Source organism: Rhinopithecus roxellana, chromosome 13 (genome assembly GCF_007565055.1).
Source record: "Rhinopithecus roxellana isolate Shanxi Qingling chromosome 13, ASM756505v1, whole genome shotgun sequence".
NCBI lineage: Eukaryota > Metazoa > Chordata > Mammalia > Primates > Cercopithecidae > Rhinopithecus > Rhinopithecus roxellana.
This window is the reverse complement of record NC_044561.1, coordinates 120,763,634-120,777,354: the sequence shown is the minus strand read 5'-3', so window position 1 is coordinate 120,777,354 and position 13,721 is coordinate 120,763,634.

Here is a 13,721-nt window from a genome sequence, read left to right as displayed (position 1 = left end):
CAGCCTCCCAGGTACATGGAATTACAGGCACACACCACCAACCCCTGCTAATTAAAAAAATTTTTTTCTGGCCGGGCGCGGTGGCTCAAGCCTGTAATCCCAGCACTTTGGGAGGCCGAGACGGGCGGATCACGAGGTCAGGAGATCGAGACCATCCTGGCTAACACGGTGAAACCCCGTCTCTACTAAAAAATAAAAAAAAAAAAACTAGCCGGGCAAGGTGGCGGGCGCCTGTAGTCCCAGCTACTCGGAGGCTGAGGCAGGAGAATGGCATAAACCCGGGAGGTGGAGCTTGCAGTGAGCTGAGAACCGGCCACTACACTCCAGCCCCGGGCGACAGAGCGAGACTCCGTCTCAAAAAAAATAAATAAATAAAATAAAAAATACAAAAATTTTTTTCAAACAGGCAGGGTCCTGCTATGTTGCCCAGGCTAGTCTTGAACTTCTGGGCTCGAGAGATCCTCCTACCTCAGCCTCTCAAAGTGCTGGGATTACAGGCATGAGCTGCTGTGCCTAGCCCAGATTTCTTCTTCTTCTTTTTTGGCAGCAGGATCTTACTCTGTCACCTAGGCTGGAATGCAATGACACCATCACAGCTCACTGCGGCCTCGACCTCCTGTGCTTAAGTGATTCTCCCTCTTCAGCTCCTGAGGAGCTGTGTGCCACCACACCCGGCTAATTTTTGTATTTTTTGTAGAGACAGGATTTCACCATGTTGGCCAGGCTGATCTCAGACTCCAGGGCTCAAGTGATCCACCCACCTCAGTCTCCCAAGTGCTGGGATTCCAGGCGTGAGCCACCGCACCAGCCTCAGATTTCTACTTTTTATAGGAACTTCAGTCATACTGGATTAGGGTCCACCCTAATGGCCCCATTTTAACTCGATTACCTCTGTAAAGATCCTATTTTTTTTTTTTTTTTTTTTGAGGCAGAGTCTCACTGTGTGACCCAGGCTGGAGTGTGGTGGTGTGATCTCGGTTCACTATAACTTCTGCCTCCCAGTACAAGTGATTCTTGTGCTTCAGCCTCTCAAATAGCTGGGATTACAGGTGCCTACCACCACACTCGGCTTATTTTTGTATTTTTAGTAGAGATGGGGTTTCGCCATGTTGGCCAGGCTGGTCTCAAATTCATGACCTCGGGTGATCCACCTGCTTTGGCCTCCCAAAGTGCTGGGATTACAGGTGTGAACCACCGTACCTGGCCTCACATTTATTTGTTTTATAAGGACATCAGTCACATTGGATTAGGGCCCACCTTAAGGACCCCATTTTAACTTGATTACTTCTGTAAAGATCCTATTTCAGGCCAGACATGGTGGCTCACACCTGTAATCCCAGCACTTTGGGAGGCCGAGGTGGGTGGATCATGAGGTCAGGAGATTGAGACCATCCTGGCTAACACGGTGAAACCCAATCTTTACTAAAAATACAAAAAATTAGCTGGGCGTGGTGGCACATGCTTATAGTCCCAGCTACTTGGGAGGCTAGGCAGGAGAATCCCTCGAACCAGGGAGGCGGAGGTTGCAGTGAGCCAAGATCGCACCACTGCACTCCAGCTTAGGTGACAGAATGAGACTCCATCTCAAAAAAAAAAAAAATTCCCATTTCTACATAAAGTCACATCCTGGGGTACTGGGGGGTAAGACTTTAACATATCATTTTAGAAGGGACACAATGCAATCCTTAACCTCAGGATATGGGATTAGGGAGTGATGCTGGGCACTCCTTTAGGGAGGGGGTCAGGAAAGGCCTCTCTGAGTTGGTGATATTTGAGCAGAGACCTGCATGTAGAGAAAAGTCCTGCAAACACCTGGGAAGAGTGTTTCGGGCAAAGGGAACAGCAAGTGCAAAGTGGCAAAATCAATGTACCTATGTCACAGTGCTGTGAGGATTCAATTACCAAACAGTTAATATAAACCATTATTAGTATTGTTCTTTTCTTCATCCTTTTTGTTGAAGGCTCTGTCTGACTCAGTGGCTACACATGGGCCTGGTTGCCTTCTTGAGGCCGGGAATCCACAGTAAAAAAGCCAGACAAGGCCCTGTTGTCACGCTGCTGAGAGTCGGATGACATCTGTCATCTTGGTTGCAGAGATCAGGAGACCAACAAGTTAAGTATAAAGCAACAGACCAGGTGTGGTGGCTCACACCTGTGATCCCAGCTCTCTGAGAGGCTGAGGCAGGTGGATCACTTGAGGCCAGGAGTTCGAGACCAGCCTCGGCCATCATGGGGAACCCCTGTCTCTACTAAAAATAAAAAAATTAGCCGCGCGCAGTGCCACAGGTCTGTAATCCCAGCTATTCAGGAGGCTCAGGCAGGAGAACCGCTTGAATCCAGGAGGCGGAGGTTGCAGTGAGCTGACATCGTGCCACTGCACACCAGTGTGGGCGACAAAATGATATTCTGTCTCAAAAAAATAAGACTGGGCACAGTGGCTCATCCCTGTAGTCCCAGCACTTTGGGAGTCTGAGGCCGGTGGAACACCTGAGGTCAGGAGTTCAAGACCAGACTGGCCAACATGGCAAAACCCCATCTCCACTAAAAATACAAAAATTAGCCGGGCATGGTGGCACATGCCTATAGTCCCAGCTACTCAGAGGTTGAGGCAGGAGAATTAGTTGAACCTGGGAGATGGAGGTTGCAGGGAGTCGAGATTGCACCACTGCACTCCAGCCTGGGCGATGGAGTGAGACTCAGTTTCAAAATAAAATACATTTAAAATAATAATAATAATAATAAAGCAACAGGGTGTGATAGTTGATAGTCAGGAGTCCTCATAGGACAATACAACAGGTAACCTCATAGAAGGTGACTGCTGGGCAGGGCTAGGTGTGAGTGTCCTCTAGATAAGGCAATCAAGGAAGGCCTCTTTGAGGAGGTGACATTGCAGCTGAAGTATCTCTTCAGGTGTTAGGGGAAGTTTATGGAGAAAAGTCCACTGGATCAGGTCGAGATCCATGACTGGGCTGGCATTGACCGTGGGGGAGATGCACCAAAGGTGAGAACCTGATGAGCCTATTAATGCCCAAAAGTCACTTCCCATTTATAAAGAGTATAGGCCCTGATCAAAATGGTCTCGAAGTCCAAACTTCTTTCACCATCCCCATGACCACCCTGTCCCTATAACTGAATAAAGAAAACATAAGTGGCCGGGCACGGTGGCTCAAGCCTGTAATCCCAGCACTTTGGGAGGCTGAGACAGGCGGATCACGAGGTCAGGAGATCGAGACCATCCTGGCTAACACGGTGAAACCCCGTCTCTACTAAAAAATACAAAAAACTAGCCAGGCAAGGTGGCGGGCGCCTGTAGTCCCAGCTACTCGGGAGGCTGAGGCAGGAGAATGGCGTGAACCCGGGAGGCGGAGCTTGCAGTGAGCTGAGATCCGGCCACTGTACTCCAGCCTGGGCGACAGAGCGAGACTCCGTCTCAAAAAAAAAAAAAAAAAAAAGAAATGGAAAATAATTCCTCAGTCAGATCCCAATGTTCATTTCTGACCGTGGGTTCAGGCAGAAGCAATTAAAAACAGATACTGGTGGATGTCCCTGCTCTACCTGCTGGACAACCCTCAAAGAGAGTTAACCAAGTGGCTCCATGTCCTCCGAGGGCTGTTTGGGTTGGAGTCAGCACATCTCTTCAAAAGCCCCAGAAAATCCTTTTCTTCGGGGAATTCCTTTACCTTGTAGTTGTTTCAGGGCGATTTGCCAGTAAATGGGAGCTTATGCTAGGTGTTTAAGGAATGCCGAATGCAACTGTGTTGAGTCAGATTCTATGAAGTCTCCTCTGCCTGGCTAGAAAAGAACGTGGCTGTTTGGACATTTCCATGATCATGCTGCTTTCCTTTTGAAGCTACATTTGTTATTTTGCTTCATTTGGGGAGAAAAGCCAGAAATCTGCCTTAAGCGTCATCCTCTCCTTCTCCCCACCATGTAGCCATGTAGTTGGGGCTATGGAGACAGCACAGAAAGACAGATCTGGGTTCAAGACCCAGAACATGGGGCAGGGTAGATGGGGGCAGGGTAGATGGGGGCAGGGCAGAGAGAGAGAGAGTGACAGAGAGAGAGAGAGAGATTGATTGAGAGAATGGGCCTGACCACAAGTGTGTGCTCTATTATCAGGTCGTCGTGGAGACTCTGGTGGATTTGTATTCGCTCTGCAATTATTTCTTTCTTTCTTTTTTCTTTTTTTGAGACAGAGTTTCACTCTGTTTCCCAGGCTAGAGTGCAGTGGTGTGATCTCAGCTCACGGCAACCTCTGCCTCCCGGGTTCAAGCGATTCTCCTGCCTCAGCCTCCTGATTAGCTGGGATTATAGGCACCCACCATCACGCACGGCTAACTTTTTTTTTTTTTTTTTTTTTTTTTTTTTTTTTGAGATGGAGTCTTGCTCTGTCACCCAGGCTGGAGTGCAGTGGCATGATCTTGGCTCACTTCAAGCTCCGCCTCTCAGGTTCACACCATTCTCCTGCCTCAGCCTCCCGAGTAGCTGGGACCACAGCCACCTGCCACCATGCCCACTAATTTTTTTATTTTTTTATTTTTATTAGAGACGGGGTTTCACTGCGTTAGCCAGGATTGTCTCGATCTCCTGACCTTGTGATCCGCCTGCCTCGGCCTCCCAAAGTGATGGAATTATAAGCGTGAGTCACTGCGCCCGGCCAACTTTTGTGTTTTTAGTGGAGACAAGGTTTTGCCGTGTTGGCCGGGCCGATCTCGAACTCCTGACCTCAAGTGATCCGCTTGTCTCGGCCTCCCAAAGTGCTGGGATTACAGGTGTGAGCCACCACCCTCAGCTCCTCTGAAATTATTTCCGGAGCACCTAGTAAGCGCTAGAGCACTGTGCTGGGATCCAGGAGTCCATGGGTAAAGCCACAATTAACCTGCCCTCATGTGGCTTATAGTTTCCTGCACATTCACATCTGACAAACTCAAGAAGAGCTTTAGCAGCAGAATCCCAAAGACCAGGACTTTTCTTCTTGGCCCTTCCACCAATTAGCAGGCCCTCAGTTTTCCGCCTCTCTGAAAAGGGTTCAGACATCCATGCCATGTATCTCACAAGGACTTGCGAGAGGCCCCTAGGTGACCATAGAGTAGAGGATGGCTGTATGAAGTTGCTTTTTATGGAGAGTGTATTCTGTGCTAAGCACTGGGTAGGTTGCCAGGCGTAGTGGCTCTGTAATCGCAGCACTTTGGGAGGCTGAGGTGGGCGCATCACAAGGTCAGGAGTTCAAGACCAGCCTGGCCAACAAGGTGAAACCCCATCTCTACTAAAAATATAAAAATTAACTGGGCATGGTGGCACGTACCTGTAATCCCAGCTACTTGGGAGGCTGAGGCAGGAGAATCACTTGAACCCAGGAGTCGGAGGTTGCAGTGAGCCAAGTCTGCGCCACTATACTCCAGCCTGGAGACAGAGCAAGACTTCGTCAAAAAAAAAAAAAAAAGAAAGAAAGAAAGAAAGAAAAAGAAAAAAATAACTGGGTAGGTCATTTATTTTTCCTTTTTTTCTCAGATGGGGTTTTGCTCTGTCACCCAGGCCAGAGTGTAGTGCCATGACAATAGCTTACTGCAGCCTTGAACTCCTGGGCTCAAGCAATCCTCTTGCCTCTGCCTCCTGAGTAGCTGGGACTACAGGTGTGCACCAGCAAGCCCAGTTAATTTTTTTTTTTTTTTTTTTTTTTTTTTGAGACGGAGTCTCGCTCTGTCGCCCAGGCTGGAGTGCAGTGGCCGGATCTCAGCTCACTGCAAGCTCCGCCTCCCGGGTTCACGCCATTCTCCTGCCTCAGCCTCCGGAGTAGCTGGGACTACAGGCGCTCGCCACCTCGCCCGGCTAGATTTTTTTGTATTTTTTTAGTAGAGACGGGGTTTCACCGTGTTAGCCAGGATGGTCTCGATCTCCTGACCTTGTGATCCGCCCGTCTCGGCCTCCCAAAGTGCTGGGATTACAGGCTTGAGCCACCGCGCCCGGCCTTAGCCCAGTTAATTTTTAAAATTTTTTGTAGAGAAGACATCGTGCTGTGTTGCTCAGGCTGGTCCGAAACTCCTAGCTTCAAGGATCCTCCCAAGTCAGCCTCCCAAAGCATTGGGATTATGGGCTTCGGCCACTGTGCCTGCATTTTTGTGTGTGTGGGGGGTCCTTACCCCACCCTATTTGGCTGGTGTTGGTTTCTCCCTTACCCAGAGGTCAGAGGGAGCCAGTTTATCTTCCCAGGAGGCTCAAGACTCTGAGCAGCAGAAAGGTAACTGTGAAAGGACATTGCTGGGGAGAATATGAGGGGACCAGAGAGGCAGAGGTGCCAGATTGATACAGGATATACTTACACTAAAAATGATTCCTTGTTTATCTGAAATTCAAACAGAACTGGGCATCCCGTATTTGTATTTGTTAGACCTGGCCACCCTACAGAGTTTCTGACATCAGGCTGGTGGTGGCTTGGGCTGTAGCTGGGATGAGAGGCATTGGAGTGAGTCGCTCTGTTTCCGAGGCTGGTGAGCCAAAGGGTTGGGGGCAGGCAATTCGGGTAAGAGAGCAGTGAGCAGGGGCAAGGGTGGGAGGGATTCCTAGAATCTGGGCAATTTCTGCAGCTGGAAGCCTCCCGACCCCAGGGTAATCCACCACTTCTGCCTTCAGCTTCGGGCCTTTGGCCTTCAGCTCCCCATGGAATTCGTCCCTCTCCTCTCTTTGTTTGAGCCGCTTGCTCTGAATACCAAGTAGTCAGCTCTTAGGCTAACCCAGCCCCTGCACTGCAGCTCTCTGGGCCACGCTCCCAGTTTTGCTTTACATTGGAATCACTGCAGCTTCCTTTTGTAACCCAGTTACCCCCAGCGGGCTTCAGTTTTCCTGCACCCTCATTAAAAGCCGATTTTTCTAATTCTTTAACTTGAAAATTGGGGATTTGGGCTTCTCTGCAGCTGATTCATTCAGCTACTCTCTTATCCAATATTCACCAAATTATTTTTGACCACCTACTATGTGCCAGAGTGACACAGAATTGAACAAAACAGACAGTAAGAACTCGACCATAGGAATTTATATCCGCCCGGCGCGGTGGTTCACATCTGTAATCCCAGCACTTGAGATAGTTCAAGGCAAGCGGATTGCTTGAGTCCAGGACTTCGAGACCAGCCTGGGCAAGTGGCAAAACCCCATCTCTACAAAAAATACAAAAATTAGTTGGGTATGGTGGCGTGCGCCTGCAGTCCCGTCCCAGCTACTCAGGAGGCTGAGGTGGGAGAATTGCTTGAACCTGGGACGGAGGTTGCAGTGAGCAGAGATAGCGCCACTGCACTCCAGCTTGGGAGACAGAGCAAGACTCTGTCTCAAAAAAAAAAAAAAAAAAAAAAATTTGTACCCAGTGATTAAACATATATAAAGTATTAAATTATGATTGCCTTGGGCACTATGAGGACACCATATAGCTGGAGAATCTGATTTATTTTTTTTTTTTTTGAGACAGTTTTGCTCTTGTCCCCCAGGCTGGAGTGCAGTGGCGCGATCTCCCTCACTGCAACCTCCGCCTCCCTGGTGTAAGCAATTCTCCTGTCTTAGCCTCCAGAGTAGCTGGAATTACAGGCGCCCACCACCACACCCGACTAATTTTTGTATTTTTTAGTAGAGATAGGGTTTCACCATGATGGCCAGGCTGGTCCTGAACTCCTGACCTCAGGTGATCCACCCACCTCAGCCTCCCAAAGTGTTGGGATTACTGGCGTGAGCCACCGTGCCCAGTCTAGGATCTGATTTTTTTGGGAAATGAGTCTGAGAAGGCTGTCCTGAAGAAATGAATTTTGTGTTGGGTTTTGAAGGATGAGCAGGAGTTACCTGATAGCAATAACAATAGCAATAGCTAACTGGGTGCCAGATGCTGTGCTAAGTGAGCACTTTTTGCTACATGAATTAATTTAATCCTGACAACACTCTAGGAGGTGCTATTATCCCCACTTTAGAGGCCCAGAGAGGTTAAGTTATTTACGTGCCGTGGCACAGTGAGTGAAAGGCAGAGACAAGATTTGAACCCAGGCAAACTTGCTCAGTCTTCGAAGCTGGCTGGAGCTCAGACCCTGAGCAAAAGCTGGAGAAGGGAAGCCTACAGGCCCCCTAGGGCTCCGTGAAGAATTTGAGACTTTGGCCTGAGAACAATGGGAAACCTGTGAAGGGTTTTAGAGGTGGGGGTTGGGGGATGGGGATGTGATCTGGTCCAAATTGAAATTTCAAAAGATCCTACCAGCTGCTGAGGGTGGAGGATGGGAGCAGAGTCAGGGTGAGGAGGCTGTTCCCTTCCAGCCCACATAGCAGATAATGGTGGCTCTGGAGCCAAGCACCTCTGCAGAATGGAGCTACGCCGGCGCAGTCGGCAGTGGAAGGCGCTCAGAAGGTGAAGCCACAGGGCTTGGGATGGGAGATGGGGAAGCCGCGGTCAAGGGTGATGTCCAGATCTGGGGCTTGAGGAACCAGGTGGATGGGAAACACAAGGAAGTTTGGGGGGCCTCAGAACACGAGATGAGCTGTGAATCGCCCTCTCTGGAATTTCTGTTTGTGTTTGGTCTATTTTTTGCTGCTGTTTTTGGTAAATTGGTTCCCGATCGCCTGTAAGTGTTGGTTCCCTTTCTCCATAGTTTTAGCTTCTTGAAATTTTCGAGGCCAAGTGGGCTGAGGTTTCATTTTTCTTAGGAATGTTTTCCTTTTTTCAGATGTGTAAATTACTTGATCTCTCTGCACCTCAGGTTTCTCACCTGTAAAATGAGGGTTATCCTTGTACCTGCCTTATAGGGTTGTTGGAGGGATTAAATTAATTAATACGTAAACTGTGTTTGGAACAGTGCCTGGCACATGGCACCTCAGTAAGTGCAAGCCACTCTTCCAAGGTAAAGATGAGGCGGAGGAAATGTCGTCATGACAACGAGGAGGGCGATGGAGGTGGTGGCAGCAGGAGGAGCTAAAGCCCCTAGAAGTCACTCCAGGAACTTAGCCAGGCCACATTAAGCCTATTGTACCCAGTATTAAGCAAATTGTTTTAAAGCTTTTGTACTGAGTCCCCAGGAATTGACGTTCCTTCACTCAAATCAACATACTCCCCTGTGCGGGACCTACTCTAGGCTCTGGAGATGAACAGTCTTATCAAGTGCTTACAAGATTGCTGCCCTGAAAAGCAAATACAACGCATAATTTTTTATTTTTATTTTTATTTTTTGAGAGGGAGTCTTGCTCTGTCGCCCAGGCTGGAGTGCAGTGGCGCCATCTCGGCTCACTGCAACCTCCGCCTCCTGGGTTCAAGGGTTTCTCCCGCCTTCCTGCCTCAGCCTCCCGAGTAGCTGGGGTTACAGGCAACCGCCACCACGTCCGGCCAATTTTTTGTATTTTTAGTAGAGATGGGGTTTCGCCATGTTGGCCAGGCTGGTCTCGGACTTCTGACCTCAGGTGATCCACCCGCCTCAGCCTCCCCAAATGCTGTGATTACGGGTGTGAGTCACTGCGCACGGCCAAAATATATTATTTTATTTTATCTTATTGTATTTTATGTCTTCCTTTTTTTTTTTTTTTTGAGTCTCCCTCTGTCACCCAAGCTGGAGTGCAGCGGCGCGATCTCAGCTTACTGCAACCTCCGCCTCCCAGGTTCAAGTGATTTTCCTGCTTTCCTGCCTCAGCCTTCCGAGTAGCTGGAACTACAGGCGCGTGCCACCACGCTCGGCTAATTGTTTTTTTTTTTTTGAGACGGAGTCTCGCTCTGTCGCCCAGGCTGGAGTGTAGTGGCGCAATCTCGGTTCACTGCAAGCTCCACCTGGGTTCACGCCATTCTCCTGCCTCAGCCTCCAGAGTAGCTGGGAGTACAGGCGTCCGCCACCTCGCCCGGCTAATTTTTTGTAGTTTGTTTAGTAGAGACGGGGTTTCACCGTGTTAGCTAGGACGGCCTCGATCTCCTGACCTTGTGATCCACCCGCCTCGGCCTCCCAAAGTGGTGGGATTACAGACGTGAGCCGCCGCGCCCGGCCCCGGCTAACTTTTGTATTTTTTGTAATGATGGGGTTTTCACCATATTGGCCAGGCTGGTCTCAAACTCCTGATCTCAAGTGATCCGCCCGCCTTGCCCTCCCAAGGTGCTGGCATTACAGGCGTGAGCCAACGCGCCTGGCTTTTCTTTTCTCTTTTTTTGAGACGGTGTCTCCTCTGTCGCCCAGGCTGGAGTGCAGTGGCGCGATCTCTGCTCACTGCAAGCTCCGCCTCCCGGGTTCACGCCATTCTCCTGCCTCAGCCTCCCGAGTAGCTGGGACTACAGGAGCCCGCCACCACCCCCGGCTAATTTTTTGTATTTTTAGTAGAGACGGGGTTTCACCGTGTTAGCCAGGATGGTCTTGATCTCCTGACCTCGTGATCCGCCCACCTCAGCCTCCCAAAGTGCTGGGATTACAGGCGTGAGCCACCGCGCCCGGCCAAACATAACCACCCTTTTGTATTTTTAGTAGAGACAGCGTTTCACTGTATTAGCCAGGATGGTTTTGATCTCCTGACCTTGTGATTCGCCCGCCTCAGCCTCCCAAAGTGCTGGGATTACAGGCATGAGCCACCATGCCCGGCCACTTTATTTTATTTTTTGAGACAGAATCTCACTCTGTTGCCCAGGCTGGAGTGCAGTGATATGATCACCACTCACTGTAGCCTTGAGTTCCTTGACTCAAGTGATCTTCCTACCTCAACCTGTTGAGTAGCTAGGACTACAAGTGTGCACTATCATGCCTGGCTAATTTCTTCTATTTTTTGTAGAGACATGGTCTTGCTTTGTTGCCCAGGCTGGTCTCGAACTCCCGGGCTCAAGCAGTCTGCTCACCTCAGCCTCCCAAAGCACTGGGATTACAGGAGTGAGCCATGGGACCCAGCCTCTTTGCACCTTATTTGGCTTAGCCATACCTGGCCTTTTTTTGTTCCTCTGAAACATCAAGCTGCCAAACTTAGCCCAACTTAGAGCCTTCCTACTTCCTGTTCCCTCCACCAGGAAGGTTCTATGTTCTTCGGCTCCAATGTCACAGCCTCCTTGAAGGGTCTCCCCACCTCCTGCCCACACTATCTAAAGCAGATACCGGCAGGCACTGTGGCTCATACCTGTAATTCCAGCACTGTGGGAGGCTGAGATGGGAGGATCATTTGAGCCCAGGAGTTTGAGACCTGCCCAGACCACATAGCAAGACCTCTGTCTCTTTTAAATAAAAAATTAAGTCCGGGCGCGGTGGCTCATGCCTATAATCCCAGCACTTTGGGGGGCCGAGGCGGGTGGATCACAGGGTCAAGAGATTGAGACCATCCTGGCCAACATAGTGAAATCTTGTCTCCACTAAAAATACAAAAATTAACCGGGCATGGTGGCGTGTGCCTGTAATCCCTTAGCTTGGGAGGCTGAGGCTGAGGCAGGAAAATTGTTTGAACCCGGGAAGTAGAGGTTGTAGTGAGCTGAGATCTCGCCACCACACTCCAGCCTGGCGATAGAGTGAGACTCTGTCTCAAAAACAAACAAACAAAAAACTAGTAAAAAATTAAAAAAGAAAAATTAGCTGCGTGTGGTGGCACACACTTGTGACCCCAGATACTCAGGAGGCTGAGGTGAGAGGATTGCTTGAGTCAAGGTGGCTGAGGCTGCAGTGAGTTGTCATCTTGCCATCACACTGCAGTCTGGAAAACAGAGTGAGGACCCCCTTTCTTTTTTTTTTTGAGACAGAGTCTCGCTCTGTCGCCCAGGCTGGAGTGCAGTGGCGCGATCTCGGCTCACTGCAAGCTCCGCCTCCCGGGTTCCCGCCATTCTCCTGCCTTAGCCTCCCGAGTAGCTGGGACTACAGGCGCCTGCCATCTCGCCCGGCTAGTTGTTTTTTGTTTTTGTATTTTTTAGTAGAGACGAGGTTTCACCGTGTAGACCAGGATGGTCTCCATCTCCTGACCTCGTGATCCACCCGTCTCGGCCTCCCAAAGTGCTGGGATTACAGGCTTGAGCCACCGCGCCCGGCCTGCCCCTTTCTTAAAAAAAAAAAAAAAAAAAAAAAAAAAAAAAAGGCTGGGCGCTGGTGGCTCAAGCCTGTAATCCTAGCACTTTGGGAGGCCGAGACGGATGGATCACGAGGTCAGGAGATCGAGACCATCCTGGCGAACACAGTGAAACCCCGTCTCTACTAAAAAAATACAAAAAACTAGCCGGGCAAGGTGGCGGGCGCCTGTAGTCCCAGCTACTCGGGAGGCTGAGGCAGGAGAATGGCATAAACCCGGGAGGCGGAGTTTGCAGTGAGCCGAGATCGCGCCACTGCACTCCAGCCTGGGCGACAGAGGGAGACTGTGTCTCAAAAAAAAAAAAAAAAAAAAAAAAAAAAAAAAAAAAAAAGCCGGGCTTGATGCCTCATACCTGTAATCCCAGCACCCAGCACACTGGAAGGCCGAGGAGGGCAGATCACGAGGTCAGGAGTTTGGGTCCAGCCTGACCAGCATGGTGAAACTCTGTCTCTACTAAAAATACAAAAATTAGCCGGGTGTGGTGGCGCGTGCCTATAATCCTAGCTACTCAGGAGGCTGAGGCAGGAGAATCGCTTTGAACCCGGGAGGCAGAGGTTGCAGTGAGCCGAGATCATGCCACTGCACTCCAACCTAGGTGACAGGGTGAGACTCCATCTCAAAAAAAAAAAAAAAAAAAGAATGGGACTGTTAGTCCCGACTTCAGTTTACTCATCTAGGAGTGGGGTTGATAAGTATAATGGCTCCTGCTTTATAGTTTTGAGGATAAATGGGTTAGTTCATGTAAAGTGTTTAAAATCATATCTGATGGCCGGGCACAGTGGCTGAAGTCTGTAATCGCAGCACTTTGGGAGGCTGAGGCAGGCGGATCACTTGAGGTCAGGAGTTTGAGACCAGCCAGGCCAACATGGTGAAACCCCGCCTCTACTATAAATACAAAAATTAGCCCGGCATGGTGGCACGCAGCTGTAATCCCAGCTACTCTGACGGCTGAGGCAGGAGAATCTTTTGAACGCAGGAGGTGGAGGTTGCAGTGAACTGAAGTTGTGCTGCTACACTCCAGCCTAGGCAACACAGCGAGACTCCATCTCCAGAAAAAAATAAAATTAAAAAAAAAAAAAAAAAGACTGAGCCAAGAGTGAAATAGTAACAGCAACTAAATGAGTGCTGATTCTGTGCAATGTTGCTGCAAGCTCTTGGTAGAAATGATTTATTCGTTGGCCGGGCGCGGTGGCTCAAGCCTGTAATCCCAGCACTTTGGGAGGCCGAGACGGGCGGATCACGAGGTCAGGAGATCGAGACCATCCTGGCTAACATGGTGAAACCCCGTCTCTACTAAAAAATACAAAAAACTAGCCGGGCGAGGTGGCGGGCACCTGTAGTCCCAGCTACTCGGGAGGCTGAGGCAGGAGAATGGCGTAAAACCCGGGAGGCGGAGCTTGCAGTGAGCTGAGATCCGGCCACTGCACTCCAGCCTGGGCGACAGAGCGAGACTCCGTCTCAAAAAAAAAAAAAAAAGAAATGATTTATTCAATGATTCCAGGTACTTATTATTATTCTTCCCATTGTACTGATGAGAAAAACAAGGCACAGAGAATTTAGTACTTCAAGCAAGGCTGCACAGCTGGCAAGTGGTGTGGCTGGGATCCACACCCAGAGAGTGTGGCAGCAGCAGCCACACACTCAATCACTGCACAGTTGTGCTTCTTGATGTGGGGAAGAGAAAGGAAAAAAGTTAC